The sequence below is a fragment of the Corvus cornix genome, chromosome 1, assembly GCF_000738735.6.
Source record: "Corvus cornix cornix isolate S_Up_H32 chromosome 1, ASM73873v5, whole genome shotgun sequence".
In the NCBI taxonomy this organism is placed as follows: Eukaryota; Metazoa; Chordata; class Aves; order Passeriformes; family Corvidae; genus Corvus; species Corvus cornix.
Genome location: NC_046332.1, coordinates 26,366,534 through 26,384,908, shown reverse-complemented (window position 1 = coordinate 26,384,908; position 18,375 = coordinate 26,366,534). Strand labels below are relative to the sequence as shown.

Here is an 18,375-nt window from a genome sequence, read left to right as displayed (position 1 = left end):
CTGATATGTACACGCAGTTGTTTAACTACATTGCAAACAGAAAGTCTGAGTCTGCTTTTTAGTGCAGATACCAAAAAAAAGACAATTTGTTACTCAGTGTCTAGTTGTGACCTAAGCCAAGTTGACATTGACATGAATTGGACTTCTTCCACCAACGGGAATGAAACTTGGCTGCTAACATCTTTGTGCAAAGAGATACGTGACTCTACACAGAGCTCAGCAACAAGTCATGAGACCTAAGGCCTGGCACTGCCAGTGACTTGCTGGGAACCTTCAGGCAAGCGATTCTTTCCATTTTCCTTTGTTTTCCTAACTCGAAGTTGGTAGTAACAAAACTTATTCATACTTATCCTAGAAAGTCTTGTGGCTGTAAGTTGTCTTCAGGTCTAACCAGCATTACTACAAAACTGGCAGTGTTAGGCACTTCATTTTGTTGAGAGCAGAGACATCACTTCATTTTCTCCAATTGTGCTCCCAAAGGAAGCAATACCCCCTCCCAGCTGTTTTTAAACCCTGACTGAAAACCAACAGTCTACCTGCTAATGGTGTTTTCAGTGGGCTATTTACACTTTCACATACATTTGTTGCTATACTTTTGGTTCACAGGCTTTTCCACCAAGTGGGAATGAGATTGGTCTGCTCATACCAGCAGTATCAATTTGCTGCTGAGCAATAGCAATTCATGAGACCTGAAGAGTGATCTTGCGCCTGTTGCTCACATTGACTTGTACTGATCACTCCCGAGTTCTTTCATGAGAGGCACTAACATTAATTAATAATCAAAGACTTGCTCGGGCTCAGAGAAATGACAGTGCCCATGTGTAAGCCAAATCGGGATAATCTCCTCATGTTACTCTCAGTTTTCTGCTGTAAAGAGAGACTTACTTAAAATATTGTAGAATACTTTCTTGGTCATGTAGAGCAGAGTTTTCCACTGATATCATTTGATGCAGTGAAAAAAGTCAGAGGACCAGTTTAAACTGAATCACAGGCATTTCTGCTGAGAAAGCAACAGCTGCCTCAAAGACGTTGAACAATGAGGTCTGCTTTGAAGAGCTAATGCAAGTTTATTTGCTCTGCAACAGAGCAAACCTTCAGTTCTGTTTTTTTTTAAACATTCTTTCAATAGTTTAGCCTGGGTTTTGCACAACCTTTGCAGAATTAAGCACTCTAGCAGACCGCTGCCAACAAGGGTTGCTTAATTCCTCAGTAAAGGGGGAGTCTTGTTATTTAAATAAAGTAGCTACTGTAGTAGATTTGCAGATATGTTAAGAGTATTACAGGATCTAGAGGTAGATTTAGGAAGAAAATACTATAAAGCAGGAAAAAATTAAACAGAGTACTTATTGAAACTTGAAAGACATTATGACATGTGATGTGATTGCATCAGATAGAAGCAGGTGGAACTGTGTTACCTGTACATGGAGTGTAATGCATGTTGCAAAGTGAGACTTGATTATAGTTACACATCCCTTAAAAACACGGCCACCTTTTAAATCTACCACTGCCAATTACATTGGAGGAAGAAAACAGAAGCCACAGGGTTCTTCTGTCTGCAAACCACCATATTATGTTTTCCTAAGGACCAGTATGTTACCCACAATTTTTTGTCTGAAACCGGACTGGTGAATTCATCGGCCACAGATTCGCTGTGATAGGACAGCAGCTACTGCATTACCAGAGGAACCACAGCAACACAGACTATTTAGTCTAATGCCTTTGCTGTGGTGATAGGGTCTCTTTGCAACAGCCATTCTGGAAAAAATGCCCAGAGGCAACTCAGTTTCCATTCTTCAAGTGAACTTCATTCTGCTTTACTCACCAAAATGGAAGTAGTGTGTGCTATGGTATCGCCTGGTCACTGTGAGTTCCTCCAAATCCAGGATTTTAGTAAAAGTAAGCAGACCCTGTAGTTTTTCCAGCATCTCTCTATCTCACCCAGAAAGACAGAGATGACCCAAAGGCCACAGACATGCACAAAAGGTAGCGACAGCTTTAACTGAGTCCTGAAGCACCAGGAGGGGGAATCCTTGCTGCTGACCCTTTCACAGGAAAGGAGTTGCATGACTATTCCACTGGAACCTTTCACGCTTGCATTCTCGAGTGTAGATAATTATATTTTTTTTACTGTGTAAGTTATACTACACCAAAGCAACCAGAGAGTCTTCTGCAAGTAGGAACAGCTCAATGGTGCTTTCTTATTGGTTTTCTTCCCTGGCCCATGGTACTTTACAGCAGATGGATTGCCTGTTGCTGTAGGTTGATGGCTGACTGTGCCTACTTTGAAACAAGGTGTCAGGCACTTGTCCAGGATTTGCATAAAAACCTCACATAAAATCACACGTCTGTGTGTTTAGCTAGTGATATATACACTGGAAAGACACAACCAGTCTAAATTTTTTCAGCTTGTGAAAGGTCTGTCAGACCAACCTCTTGAAAAAGCACTCTGGGATTTTATTGGAAAAAATTACTTCAAGAGAAACATTCTCCCAGCATTCTCAAAAACCTATATGCAAACTTGCTCCCTTTAGAGAATAAACAAGTGTTTTTGCAGACTCAGCTGCAGAGGTTTTATTGGCAGGTTATTAAAAGCTGCAATTTTTTTTTAATATAGTTTCAAGAAAAAAATTTAGACACTTATGGGAGACTGACAATACTGAAATACAGAGGAAGAAAGAGACACTTGGTAAAATACATGATCAAAAACCAGAGCTGGTTCTCCTCAGAGCTCGCTTTGCCTAAATTATTAATGATCTCCATAGAAGCCCATGGATTTGCATAAATGTAAAGAGGAGTCAGTCAATGTATTTGCTGCACAAAGTGAATGCACAGGAGTTCTTTCCTTTCCCCATATTCTTGGACGACGTTTTGCTACTAGAAATTACAAACAAACTAAGCATTGAAAAGTGCTTTTCCGCAACACCACTGAATGGTCTGGTTTATGACTTTCATTTGGGATGGTAACAAACTCTAGAATCAATCAGTTTTTAATGTAAGGTGTGATACATCTTTTTTTCTCTATTAGATACTTATTACACTAATTATATTCCTTTGGTATCTCAGTGTCCCCATTATTTGACACTATGGATATCTGCCTGTGTATAAATATTTCACGAACTACCCATAAGCTTGTAGATACACATATAAATCATTAACAATTGTAAGAAAAATTCTGGCATGTTTCAAGTCAATGGCAAAACTTTCCTTGACTTCAGCAAGGATCAGATTTTGCCTCTTCCCCCTTTGCAATGTCTCTAGCAGGAGTCATTGCCCTTTTAATGCCAGCTGTCAGCAGGTGTCTTTGCTAGAAGTTCCAAATAACAGCATTTGCCTTATTATCCAGCATATTAAAACTGTATTTTCTGCTGGCTCACACTGAGCTTTCAGTCCGAGGTGGAGGTTGTGACATCTGCTCAAATGAGATTGCACACTGCTGGAATGAATTCCCAGATCATTCCTTAGTGAATTTGGAGCTAACAGAATCATAAACTGAAGTTTATTTGTATTCTGTATGGCCAAAGAGTGGCAATAAAGCCTTAGGATGGTTGGATCTTCCAAAGCACCCTGCCAGTTAGAACTGTTGTTTGTACCCTTGACCTCATTTGACCAACGGTCCAATGCTGCGTTGCATCCAGTAGGTTTCTGTGCTGGCATGTGGCAAACACGTGAGCAAATCATCTGGGTATAGAAATAATAATAATATTAGCAAATATCTTGGATCTCTAGCGCAGCTTTCAGTCCAAGAGCTTTAAATAACTACACATGTTAATTAATCTCTTCCAGCTTCCACAATGAGGTGGGTAAATGTTAATATAATCATTCTGTAGATGGGAAGACAGCTCAGAGCTGTTACATGACCTGCCTGCTGGCTGATATGAGGGAGGGATTCTGAGGGAGGTGGACCCTGCATCTAACAAGGCTGTTTCTTGTGTGCTCTCAAGCAAAGTCAGCTGAAGATAAGTTGACAACATATCTCTACATATTCTGCCCAATTTAACCCTGTCTTTTGCCGGTCTCAGAACAGGATCTACCATGTAGGTGATACGTGGCTTCTTAGAAACCACATTTCATATCCTCTGCTGGAGATACTTATGTTCAGTGAACTGGTGGCCTCTGCAAGAATCCATACCTCTAATTAATGGAGAACTCATCTTTGGGGGAAAAGTAACCCACAGGGATATCTTTCTATCTTTCTTTGAAGAAGAGCTCATTTTAGGAGAATGAAATGCTCACTTTCTCTTGTGATTTTGGGGAATTGGAGCATATCTGATTTTCCCCATCCTTTGTCAGTGTCATCCCGTATCATCAGATATTTTTACACTTCTTTCCCCAATAAAAATTCACCTGAAAATAGTGATGTAAAAATAGGACGTTAATAGCTGTGCAATTCTGTTGCTAGTTTTGATCTCTAACACAGCTATATCTATCAGTCAGATACAAATTTGACCCATCTTCCTTCATCAGACCTCATCCTATTCAAGTCCAGTTTTAAATTAAAATAACCGTATCCTTTGTTTTACTGTGTTCATAACCAAATATGGTTATCTGCTAAACCTGCCAGCAATCCTGCTAAGATCTGAAGTATCTTTTTAATGTTTGCCAGACCTAAAACTTATCCCAGTCAGCCTTGTACTATTATTGCCTAAGAAACTAAAGGCATTAACCAGCTGCTGGGGAACGTAAGTAATTTCATGGTTTTGTTTGCATTTGTCAGTTTTTGAGGGAAGAAATGGCTGGTATTTTTCCAGTTTCCAAAAGCTGAAGATTCCATTTACCTCTGTGCTTCCATATAGGTTTAGATTACCACTTCTGAAGATGGAATCTGAGGTCATCCCACATGAAATCAGTAATGATATGTAGGTCCCTAGGAAATATTTAAGTCCCAAGGAAATTCAAGGCCAGGTTGGATGGGGCTCTGAGCGCCTTGGTCTAGTTGAAGGTGTCCTTGCCCACAGCAGGGGTGTTGGAACCAGATGATCTTCAAGGTCCCCTTCCAACCCAAACCATTCTAAGATTCTATGATCCCCATGTGTCTATGACTTGGACAGCAGTGAAGGTATTTAAGTCTGTTAAATTCTCCACACTTTAAGTCATGGAAACAGATGACAGTTTTATTTTTCACCACATGTAACACAGAAATTATCTTTGGGTAAGGTTATATCCATGTTGGAAGTTACAAGTTTATAGATAGATCACTTTGACTGTCATGTCACTCTGTTATCCAGAAGAAGGGTGGAAGTTATCTATAAAATGGTTTTATAGCTGTTGTAGCATATGACTTGAAATTAGTTCAGGTTAAAATACCAAGGATAAAAGAAAGAGGACTTAACTCTTGGAGGGTTCTCCCATATGCATGCAAATTTGATTTTAGTACTAATTGCAGTTTGAACTCTAGAACAGAGAAGTTATATGCCACGTTCAGAGGGCTACAATATGGCGAACAGTTTAGATTTAGCCACTCCATCCCACTCCATCAAAATCCTACTTGCCACCTCTTGAAAAGACAGATATGAGACTCAATTATACATTTATGAAAAAGTAAAATTAATGAACTAATATCATTTTGAATTTGTTCTTAATTAATCTAAAGTGATACACATCTGATTCATACTTTAAAAGACTGTTCCCATTCTGTTGGCCAGAATGCTGTCAGCATCTTACAATCCATCTTTATTCAAGATCTGTATTTTCTACACATCTTCTTAAATTCAGAAGTGTTAAAACTGTGATTAGAAACATTCTATCACCAAAATCTTTCTGTTAACTCAGAAGAGGTATCTTATCTTTAGAATTAGCATTAGTAAATCTTTTTATTCTCAGGGATTCATCAAAGCCCGGACTTCTGTGGCTTTTTATAGCTGAAATATTTACAGAATCTCTGCTTAGTTACACTTCCATCCAAATGTTCTTTCTGTTGCTGTCTGTAGGACTTCAGCTAAGTCAAAGTACTTACTTTATTTTGCAGTGCTTGTGCTATTTCGTACTGTATATATTTGAGAAAATTTTTTAATGTCCCATGGCAGGGGGGGTGGAACTAGAGGTTCTTTAGGGTCCCTTCCAACCCAAATAGTTCTATGTTTAATTAATGTTGTCATTCTTATCAGCCCAATACTTATATATATTCAATGGCATTTGCCATGTTTATTGCATGACTCATGCCTGACATCTGAGCACCACTGCTGCCTTGTCACACAACTCACCTTACAGCTGCTGTCTCTTCAAAGATCTTAATCTGCATAGCAGTACAGCTGAGACTCTAATACAGTCACATGTGTAAATACCACCTATGTAAATGCATCTAGCGATGAAACTTCGGAGCAGAAATTCCAGGCATGATAGAAACACAGTATGTACTGTAAGTTTTAATTAGCAAAGTACACTCATAAGAGAAAAATAATTCAGTGCTTGGAAAAGTAGAGGCTCTGCTTTTTGGGGGCAGGGAGTCAAGGGGTAGGGGAACACGCAGGATCTGGCTGAGTTCACAGGACATATCCCAAGTGCAAGGCAGTTCAAGAGGTGGGATGTGTCATAATTCCTTCAAACACATAAGCAGTGCTTGTGCTGCTGGTTCTGGATAAGGCTCCATATTCCTATAGAAAGGAAGGCTGACCCACTAAAGCCCTGACACGGGGAATACCCCCATCCTATGCATCTCTTACCCTCCTGACCAACCTTGGGGAGAGGACCTAGCCTCATTCCAGCTACAAAATGGGAGTAGTATCTCTTCCCTATCTCACAAGGTACTGTGAAGATAAATATGTGAATATTTAGGTAGTACTGTAAAGATGACCAAATAAGCCACTGGCATGAGCTTACTGGGTACTATATTAGCATGGAGAGGAATTCTCCTTTTTGCCTGTAATGGGAAACTCCTAAAATCTTGCCTTAAAAGGAACAGACAACAAACAGCATGAATCCCTAAGGGGAATGAAGAGGAGGTCATACTTTACAGTCCACGTAGGCATTTTACTTCCAAGGGGAGCATTTTGAACATATTTTCTGTACTTTTTCCTCTGTAAACCTGAAAGCATTTTCCTCTGTGATGAAACGTTCAAATATAACATTTCTCCTTTTTGATAAATAATAGTAGACCATGTTTCTTTTCATTTCCTCCTCCCAATCCGGGTATAAAACATGTCTGTCTGAGTTATGTTTAATTGCTTTGATTTTATTTAAGAGGAAAAGTATGGTGAAAAAAGAAAACCACCCATACTTTCCTGCCATTGGTATTTTGCTCTCTGCTAAGTATGGGGGCATCTCCACCTCTTCAGCATAAGCCCCTATTCAGTGAAGTATCTAATCATGTACGCAACTCAACATCTAATGCTTGCTCTCAAAAATAAATGAGATGCCTGTTTAATTACTTCATCAGTTTAGCACTCTGGAGACTTGAACAGAAAAGTTTTGCCTTTTCTTTATGATGTGAGATTCTATAATGCCAATGTAGAAAGTGTTTGGCAATTTCATCTCCTTTAAGCTTTTTCAATTTGCAAAAAGTCAAAGGTGTAGAGTGTTCTATATTCAGCTATCTGGGAATCAGCAATGAAAGAAAGAATTTTCTTCTGTTTGCTTGTTTCTGCCCATGCTCAGTATGCAGATTCTCTGCCCTGATATAATTCACGTGGATTACATTTATGGGGTTTAGAATAATTCCTTCAAATATACACTACAAAAGTTAGCACAGTCCTTATGGCTCTCCTTAACTTTTAGAGAGAAATTACATAAAAGGATGTGGTGTGGGTCATGGAGTTTAGCCAAACAAATCAACAAAGCAGCAAGAATTGCCTGGTGCCAGTCAGGGTAAGGAACACCACCTATACCTGTGGTAAACAGAGCACATTTGTCATTGCATGATATATTAGCAAACTAGGTGTTCTAACTTTTTATTAGATTATTTAAAAAAATGTGCACTTCATTTTTCCTTATGAGACTAAGCTGATAAAAATTCCAGGATGGATAAATAATTGATTTGTTGAGATTGGCAGCAGTAAGGAACTGGAAAGTTTACATTTGTTTTTTTTTTTCTTCCTTTCTTTCCTTTTTTTTTTTTTAAGAGGCACACATAAATAACCTGACTGAATTACACCATGTCCTTTATACCTACTGTTTCCTTTTACAAGTACCTCTCCCAGAAACAGCTAGTCTTGGCTGCACTAGAAAATCCTTCTATGTGTTAGTTAGAATCAGGAAGAATTTCAAGACAGAAGTTCAGTAGTCCTAGCAGAGTTTGGATTTCATCACAAATTTGAATTTCTGTCCAAGTTCACGGTGTAGAAACATACCAGAGAGAAATATGCAGTGATACATAACTCTGTCCTGAAGACCTGGCAAAATTTCTGTCTGGACCAATAATACCTCCTTATAATCTTCTTGGCCCTCGCAGGCCTAGTCCTTAATTGCAGTTCACCGTGCTCCAACAAACCTTTTCTGGGGAGGTGGTTTTGCAGGAATTGCTTTGGCTGAAACGCCTGAGAAGCTTATCACAGTTATAAGCCACTATTAACAAGAAACACATCTTGTGATAGTTCCAGTATCACTAAAGAAATGGAGTACCATTACCCCATGTGCTTATGTCTGCCACAAGGCATGGATCTCACACTTTGCCTGGCAAGCAAAAACTAAATTATTGAATTTTCATGGACTAAACAAAGTACAACAACTATACCTATTTGCAAACAAGCTGTAATCACACCCCATTAGCCTCTGATAGCCTAATCATGAGGAATCAAGTTACTGATGCTTGATGGATTATAGAAAATGTGGTTTATACCTATAGAACAAGTCCAAAGTATTGCATAAACTAAGAAGGTAGAAAAATTCCTCAGGCATGATGAGGCAAATTAAAAATGGAGAAAAAGGAGAACTTTCTTTTATTGGCTTAAGGGAACACCTTTACAGCTAGATACTGAAAGCATTGTGCTGGTTCCTAATTAGTCAGACATGTATTTCTCTGAATAAAGTCCACAGGAATTATCTGGTCAAGATCACCCATTTGGTTCTTAAATTTTCACCATTAGTCCATAAAGTGTCTGTTCACTTTCCATGTCTCCTACACAGCATGAAAAAGTGGCATAAAAGCAGCCCAACCCAGCATGGTATGCACTGAACAGCTACTTTTGTTATCATACAAGGAAAGGACAGATTTTGGTGGGGAGTGGGTATGAACAGGGCCCCTGCTAATAACTAGAAGAGCAAACAAGTGGTGTTAAGCAGAGCTAATACTTATCTACCTAATTCACTCTCATGATGAGAAACACAGCTCAACTTCAATCCTAAAGAGTAACTGTTGGACTTCACAGCACACATACAACCACGCTGAAGTTATCATAAATGGCAAAATACAGGTCTCCACGTGGATGCCTAGATCCTTCCCCACTGTTTGTTGGAGTGGGGCCTGGCAGGCCGAAGTGTCTGCCAGATTCATATTGAAGCCCCTGTGGTGCAGCCAGGGAAGCTGGAAACTCTCATAGTGCATAGACCTCCCTCAAGGACTCTGCCTGCCTCCATCAGGTACCAAAAAAAGCACACCCTTTCCCAAGACCTGAGGGTGCTGACACGCTCATGAAGGATGTTTACTGTCTTGCTGACTTGAGCTCTTCATTGGATACCGGGTCAAGGAGAGGGAATGAAAGAAGAGAATACTCCTAGGAAACAGAATACCTTGTTCACCTAACAGTGAGCCAGATTATAGATAATATTACCTGATCACATCAGATGGAGCAAGTAATGTTTCTTCTTAAGTCCAATAATGAGTGGTAACCTACTGAGAGTGTACCCAGTGCAACTGATCCTAATTACTGTCCTCTAAATAGGAAGCAAGATTATGCCTTGTATCCAGACTAAGTTAGCCACACGTACTGAAATAGAAAATTACCTGTAAAAGGCAGTCAGAATGATTCCTTTCAAACACAGTATCCACGTTGGCTGCCAATAATTATTTGTCCCGGTTTGAGACAAATTCTGAGGAATGTCCGAAATGAACATCCTCTGACAGGAGGCAGGGTACAGCCACCCCTTCCCCACCAGGTTTGGGAAGAAATTCCTCGGCGGAAAGTGAAAAAGGAAAAAAAAAAAAACCTGTTTATTTATTTAACAAGTAAAGTGCACACAGGCACAGAAAACAAAAAAAAAAAAAAAAAAAAAAAAGAAGAATGCTAAATAATAAAACCTCTCACTGTGGAGAGAACCTGGGCAGATTTCAGAGTCCCTTGTGGGTGTGGCTTTTTCCTCTCCAGAGCTGGAGCTTGGCGTGGGCCCCTCTGGGCCTCGGTGGAAAGGCCTCCCAGTGAATCTGGTGTTCTGAACAGTTGCGGAAGAAAAGAAGAAGCCCAAGTCCCAGGGCTCTGTACTTTAGCTAACAAACAAGAAACTAGATAAAAAGCAAAAGGAATGTAACTCTTCCCTGCTGCAGAAGCGGAGCCACCGGGCAGGAGAAGCCATAGAGCCTGTGTTTTGAACACAGAGCCAAAGGAATTCCACCGGCTCTCCCCCCTCTCTGTTAAAGGTACAGAAAGGTACAGGGTTCATGTCTGGCATAGGGCAGACTATAGAGAATACAGTATCATACAGTCACCCCAGGACAGACAGAAAACACAACATTTTTTAAGCAGCACAGAAATCCCATAAAGCTAGCAGGAGTACTATCTGAATGATTGTGAATTTACTACAATGGAAAAACCAAAATAGGCAAGAGGATGTCATGACATCCCTTCTGTTATTACTCTCAGTCACTGGTAGAAACTTGACACACCATTTCTGAAGCAACTGTAACAAACTCCTTTTTTTTTTTTTTTTTTTTTTTTGTATGTGTCTGTGAAGGAGCATAAAAATGCTTTTACCTTGGTGGTGCTTAAAGTTTTGGTTATGATTCAAGCATTATATTGAGAGTAATTGCAACATTATGTGCTGCCAGCATTTGCAGTACAAAACTCTGTGTCTTTCTCACACTTTATTTAAAAAAGAACATTTTGCACCTCAATAGCTAGTTGTGGTTTTGGATCATAAGGCACTAAGGGTTTTCATCTGTTCTGATTCCCACCCCTTCCATCTCATTTTTCTCATGGCTTAGAACAAAATATTAGTGTGACTCATCCGTCATAAGTAATTTTCATATCCTCTACCTTCTATTTTGGTGTGTGATTAGACAAAATCTGTAGTTATGTAAAAGTATTTGTGAATTTTTTATAATGGAAGATATGAATCACAGGTACTTTAAGCAAAAAAAGAGAACAATGTCAGGACAAAGCGAATTATAAATGAAAGCAACATATATATAATAATAAATACTTTAAAACATGCTACTTCAATTTACTATTTCTAAATATTAAATCTTACAGCTGTCATCTCTGGAACACTGGAAAAGGAAATAATAAAAGGGAAAAAAATAGAGTTTATGGACTGTCTTATCCAAAGCAAGCCCCAATTTTGATACCAAAACATTTACAAGGACACTAATTATACTTGGAAAGCTGGAATTCAGAATTGCAAATGTCAGCTCCAGGATGTTAATGTTTTCTGGTACAGTTTAGGAAATCCTATGTAGCATGCTACTTTCAAAAAATGCAATTATGTTTATACATTCCTGTGACTTTTCTCCAGATCAACCTTCTATCCTGCAGTAGTACCTTCTCACAAAAAACCCTTAAAAATTCCCTAGAAAACAGAACAATCAATCAGTACAGAAGTGATTTTGCTACAGAGGCATTTCCAACATTTGATCAGATTCTTCTTTTCTCCCTCAAATAACAGACTGAAATATTTTACTAAGTGGATCAAGTCAGTGCAAGCTTCATTCCATGAAAGTCATTTGTATTTGGGCTGAATACTGAATCAGCAGGACTTAAGTTATCTGCTTAAAATAGAAGTTATATTTCTGTGACTACTTAAATTAACTAGCGATCGTGATGTTTCTCTGCTAAGAGAGAGAATACAGTGATTTTGAGATCTGCCTTTCTGCTTTTGTCTTTCTGCACTTGAATTGCAAACTCAGAACGTTTTCTACACCCAGCTAATACCTGCAGGCAGCAGAGTAAAAGGGAGAGAAGAGTGCAAGCCACCTCACTATATTTGAAGATTCAGTAAACATAAAATAACTTCTCTCCTCTCCTTTCAGATACAATTTTGCAAAAAGTAATTCTTAAAAGCAGACCAATGGAAGGAAACTTATCAATCAGGAAATTCAATGCTGAAATGTTCTCTTAGGAATTATTTCTTTCATTCTCCCCTCTCTCATATTCCCTCCCTCCCTCCCTCCCTTCCTTCTCCAAGAAGCCTTCTAGGGAGTTATTTTCTCCATAGCAAAAAAAAGACTTTTGTTGCTTCAAGTTGCTCAGCATCATGGCTTGTACTTGGGACTTCTCCAAATAGTCCCAATATATATATCAGGATCTGCATGTAACTAAATAACATGTGATTGAAGACAGGGATTGTATCAGTAGGAAATCTTCCAAGAGATTATTTTTTCAGGTTAAAAACCCAATTGTTGCACCATCATTAAATTTTCAGTTCTGAAAGTAGTAAAGTGGAAGAATGCACATCAAGTGGTTGGTCTCAGGACATGAAGAGCTGGATCATCATCATCATCATGATAATAATAATAGATGAATGTGAAAGAAAGTATCTCAAAGTGGCCAAGAGTTCCCCTAAGAATAATCAGTGGGAGCCTGTTGAGTGATCTACTAGAGCTGGAATTTGTCTTTTTATTTGTTAGACTGTGTAGCAAAACCAAAGTCTCAGCTGAGGGCATCCTTGGAGCAGACAAGGCAAGCAGGGGTAGCAGTGGTGGTGTGGGATGGGGAAAGACATGGGAGTGAAAGGTGGGGATTGAGTGGCCTCTGTGTGGAGAGGTTTAAAGGGGACAGGGCACTTTTTCTGCTCATGAAGTTGTTTCTCTTCCTTGTGACCTCTTCTTTTCCTTCCTTTCTCTCCTCCTCAGAGACCGTCCCTTTATTTCCATTGTTTCCAACATCACCATCTACACATTTTTCTGTTCTTGACTGTTAAGGATGGGTCAGTCCTGGTTTGGATGGACAGGAACTAGGCCAGGACCAGGGCAGAAAGGCAGAGAAATCCTGCTGCAGATCAAAGGACAGATGTGACTGCTGCTGCTAAACCGGGGCCCTCTGGTACACACTGGCACTCCTTTACCCTCTCCCTAATCCCGCAAAGGCAGTAACAGCAGCATGGATGGTACAAACAGGAGGCAGGAATGAGCTGTTTGGCTGAAATGCCTAATCCCTCTCTCCTCAGTCACAGGCAAAGTAGCTGCCATCCCCTTCAGTCTGGCAGATCTCCATTTTTCTAAGTATACAAAGCTACTTGTGACTTGGTGACTTCCCCTCACTCACACAAGAAGCTGAGCCAAATCCCCAAACCTAAATACCTGCAAGCTGCAGAGAAGTTTGTATCCCAAGCTGAACTGCGGGGCACAGAGACATCTCTAAAAGTTCTGATAGGGTGTAGATGTGTTCTGAATTACTGCCTCATTCTTTGAAGGAGAAGGCCTGTTTGGCAGGATAAACAACGAAAACCTGCTCTTCAGAAAACCAGGAAGCAAATGGCAATGAAGTTGTGGATACTGCATTGGCAGTTGCTGCTCTTCAGGCTTTAGTGTCCTCTCAGAAAGGTGCCAAATACACATTTTTTTGTACAGCTCCAATGAATTGGATGAAATCAACTGCAAATAATCCACAGTACTAGGATGTTATCTCCTATTGGTTCCCCAGGTGATCACGTATCTCCTAAACTGCACCACAAACTCATCAGAGATCTGCTTGCAAGAGATGGATGGAGTCAGGAGAAAATCACCAGATTATCTATCAAAGCAAGTGTGGATTGGAGACCAAATTTGGTATTGCCAGAAAACTTAGCCTGCTATCATTAAAGAGATTTTTAAAAATAAATTTTACATCAGAGGCCAGAAAGCTCTGTCATCATTAATCTAATCCATAGTCTAAGACAAAGGGCCTGGAAAGGAGCCAGTTTCTTTCTGAAAGGGGTTTGGGCTTTGAGAGGAAGCCATGCATACCTGGCTGCCATGATGCAGCAGCTCTCAGAGCCTATGCTGGGACTAGGTGGGCAGCTGGAGTCACCTAAGGGAGAAACAGATTCCAGCCAGCAATCAGAAACTCAAGGGCTGGATGGCAACAGTGTACCCCAGAGGTACTGGGGTGAGGTCTGGATATCTCCCTTCTGGCAGAAAACATTCCTCTCTCAAGAAAATTCAAGCTTCTTTTGTTAAAATGCATTGTTTTGAGAAAAACAACTAACTCTTGTCAGATTTGAGAGACCTTACAACAGCCCTGGTGTGGCATTCAGATGAAATAGGGTAGTTGGGCACATTTCAAATGGACTTGAATAAATCTGAGGTAAAACAGTCAAGCGGGTTTCCCTTGTGAAATCAGTACTCCTCCCTTTTCAAATGCCTCCTGCCCCTGGGGTTTGCATGGTCTCGTGGTGGCCAGGCCACCCAGGGCAGAGCTGCCTGGGGCCCACTGGGTGCTGGGGTACAGGGCACTGCTGCAGTGCAGCCTTGCAGAGGTTGGGAGCCACTGCTCTTGAGTTTGCATTTTGCCCTAGCTGGTTAAATGCTAGTAGTAAATGGAGAGATACTTTTGGGTATGTTTGGCTCCTTGGAGTTACTCTGACTGCTAGAAAACCAGGGGCTCTGGAGAGCAAAAACACAGGCAAGGAAGATCTTAGGCCAAATACATCAATTTTCAACCACAAAGCATATCAGCTATTGAAGAGCAATCACCCTGCTTATCAATGAGCTGGGTTTCAGGAGCCCATGGCTCCATGTAGGACGGATGCTGAGCAGCAAGTGCAGCATATGGTGAGCAGCTGAGGGCAGGGCCTGTGCAGAGAGGTACGGGACCCTCCCCAGCTCTGATCCAGCGCAGCACCCAAGCATATGCTCAGTCCAGCTGGAGCACACTCATCCAGAATTCTCCATCCACAACTAAACCCTAAACATCTTGGTGGCAGCTGAACCCACCAAATCACAGACTCTTCCCAGCCATGTCAGTGGGATTTGTGTCAGGCGAAGCACATAGGACGTGGTAGCAGCTGTGTGAGAATGATCAGACTATAAAAGAGAAAAGCAGATTTTATTTTATGTAGGACACTAGCATTGTCTGTGGCTCCCCTTGTTAGTATCCTCACATTATGAGTGCAGTAATGCCCGGGACTTTGGTAGTTCCAAGCACAATGCCTCTTGGGAACTAATTATTTTATTTATGTGTTGCATGAAAGGGTTTGTATGCACATTTTCATGGGCACGACACACATGGAGAAATATGAGATTAGGTAAAAGTTTTTCATCTGTATTTCAGACTGATAATTTTATACCTTGTAATCTGAAAAAGTTATGCAGTGTCTCTGTAGAAGGGTGGGAACAAGGCTCAAGGCACTTTTGAAATCCAAACCCATATTTTGATTTACAGCATAATTATTACAGGATTGCCAACAAAAACACCAAACACTAGGATTTTTGGTCCATATTCAAACTGCTACATCAGTTTTCACAAGCACTGAATAACTAAAAAGGCTACTCAAAGTGAATGAGTTGCTAGGTTTTCATACTTCTGAACAGTAGACCTTGAATAAGAAGCTGGAATATGGAATTAAAAGACTATGCTAAGCCACTACGTTTGAAAAGTTTGAAAATTTTGACTAATATTTCTTAATATTTCGGGGGGGGGGGGTCAGGGGGGGAAGGATAGTGTGCTCATACATTTCTTATAAGCCTTCTTTTCCCCCTAGGGACCAACTTAAAATCAACTAAGTAACACCAGGCCTAACACAATCAGAAAATCTAGGTCTCTTAGAGTGAAAAGGAACCAACCTGTCCTTCTTCTGCCCTGTCCTGAAATCTTAATGTAAGTATATTCAGCTTTGCAATCCTAAGTGAGTTCTATGTAATACCAAAAACAAAGCACAAAGGCTTAAAACTGAAGTTGTCTTAAAGCCATCACCTACACAGGATTTGATAAGTTGTTCAAGTGTTTGCTATACACCAAAGCTTTTGAATTTTGAGTGGAAAATTATGTGGCACATAAATTTTGGTAATCATCCTCAGCAGCACTTTTTTATCTTTTAGATAAAACAATCTATCCTTTCAGTCATTCTCCATTGTTTGATATGTAGCTTTGGCATTTTGTGTTTATAAAAAGAAGCTTGGTTTAAATCTATTTGTGTGGTTGGAAAAGAGTCAGGGCAGGTTTCATTAAAAAGGATATGTCAAAAACCATTTTATCCTGGGAATAGAGTGAACCACGGTATTGATGTGCTTTTGATCCCCAAAATGCATGTGTACACGTGTCCACTTCCATATGTATGCACATGCTAAATTAAACAGCAGTAACATTCATTGAGAAATCCATACTTAATACAATGTTTAGTTTAGCTCAATAACGGGAAGAATATGTTAAACATCATTCTGAGCCTTAATGGAAAAGTTTCTGACAACGAGACATTAGCTCATACTGTCCACAGTCATCTTATGCCTATGAGTATTGTTTGTTATCAAGTGTGACTTTTGGAAGAAAAAATGCATTATTGCTTAACAAGTTGCATTGCAGTAGTGTCCTACACTCTGTTTTGGTTTCTAGAAAGCTAATTAAAAGAATCCACATGGTAAGAATTAATCATGTAAATCCCTCAGACTTTCTGGACATCTTTTAAGGAGGATGAGTGCCACATTCAATAGCATTTCTCGCTTGTGGAGAAGTCATGCACAATTTGTCTGAGATGAAAAAACAGCAGTCACACAAACGTGACTCCACAGTGTGGCTGTAGAGCACCAGCCCTGGCAACAACCCCGCTCTGGGAACCCACTGGAGTTCACTGGGGTGATTCCCACTGGGGAGCACTGAACTATGAACCCAGTGGGGCGGACTCGTGCAGTGACAGGATTTTAGGATCTGGCCACTCCACGTCCGGAGCTGTCCCTGGTAACTGTTTCGCCCAGCATCAGCTGCTGTGACCTACCCTACATCGGGTGCTAGAAAAGTCTAACAAGAAAAAAAAAGAAACAAAAAGAGGAAAAAAAATGCGAAAGGCTCCAGCCCACAAACTACGCAGAGAGAATAAAACGCTTCCCAGCTAGTACTTACATTCTCCCAGAGCATCCATAAAGTTTTAGGGCCCATCCACTTAACAAAACATCCATCCAAGAATGGCTGTGGACTTTGATAATTCAGCTGTGAAGTTTCTGTAGCAGTTGATGAAAAGACTGTATAACAACTCTCCTCTTTTCATTAGTAATTTCTTCAAACCTTTTGATAAATATCTTCTGGTGTTAGATAATAATATAGATCACTGTTAAAAAAGTATTACATGGTTTTTGTTAGTATTTTAGAATCCTTTACTACAACAGGTGAAACAGTAATATGAGCTGTTAAATATAGCTTCTATACAGAAAAAAACTACAGTTAAGCTAAGCATTACAAATTAGCACCCACTAATTTTCATGAATGGCAAAGTTGCTTTGAGAAAAACACTGTCCTCAACAATTCACAGATATCAAGGAACAGAGAATTAAGGGGAAAGCAAACTTTAAAAGAGGTTTAAAGTTCTGGAAAATATTGTTATTTCCTTTTTTTCTTTTAATCTGTTCCAGTGAATGTAGAAGAATTTCAGCAAAACATTCAGATTTGGATAGAAATATACCTCAAATGAAAAGGAAACAAAGCCCTCTATCTGTAGCAAGAATACAGAAAATTTTCAGACTTGAGCATCAACTGGCAGATAGACTTGAAAGGCATTTGGGTCAAATAGAAGTCCCGAGCTGCTACCAAAATCAACAGTCTAATTGTCTCAGCTGAAACTGGGGCTTAGCTGTTGGGTTTCCTGTAACTAAATCTTGCCGCAAACAGCTCTGCTAAGTTTTTCCTCCAATAATAAAATAAAATAGAGCAAAATTAAGACAAACACAAGAGACAATGAAGATGAGTATGTAGTTCCCAACATAAGGAGGGGAGCAGACGTTAGAGGAAACTTGTGAAGATATCAAAATAGTTCTTGTCAGTTCTAAATGGTTGACATGACAGTTTTTTAAAAACAAACAATCAAACATCTGAAAGTAATTGGTAGACTAAGGGATTTATTTTATTTAAGCAATAAAGTATTTTAAAAATGTACTTAGAATGTCTAGCTTGCTTCAAATTGCTTTGGTTTTCTACACAGTGTCATTGTATTCACTACCCACCCAAAAGTGGTATTTTAATAATATTTTTAAATTGAAAAACAACAACTGAAATGAAGAAAGCAAAACTATTCAGAAAGGTTACCAGAATGCACAGTTTAACTTCAGACACCTTCTAATCTGATCAGGAAGCAGAATGAAAAAAAAAAAAAAAAAGCTGAATTCAGAGG

At 39.7% G+C, this 18,375-nt stretch overlaps 1 protein-coding gene across 3 annotated transcripts in view; it reads left to right on the top strand.

The window, feature by feature from the left end:
- Positions 1-18,375, top strand: part of COL8A1 (collagen type VIII alpha 1 chain) — a 123,531-nt gene that overhangs the window by 77,279 nt on the left and 27,877 nt on the right. For 2 of the 3 annotated variants that reach the window (XM_039559424.1, XM_039559409.1), the window contains exon 3: positions 15,763-15,878. The gene's annotated coding sequence lies outside the window, so the exon portion shown is untranslated. Of the gene's footprint in view, positions 1-15,745; positions 15,879-18,375 lie in introns of all 3 variants that reach the window. The other variant, XM_039559416.1, reaches the window with a different exon arrangement.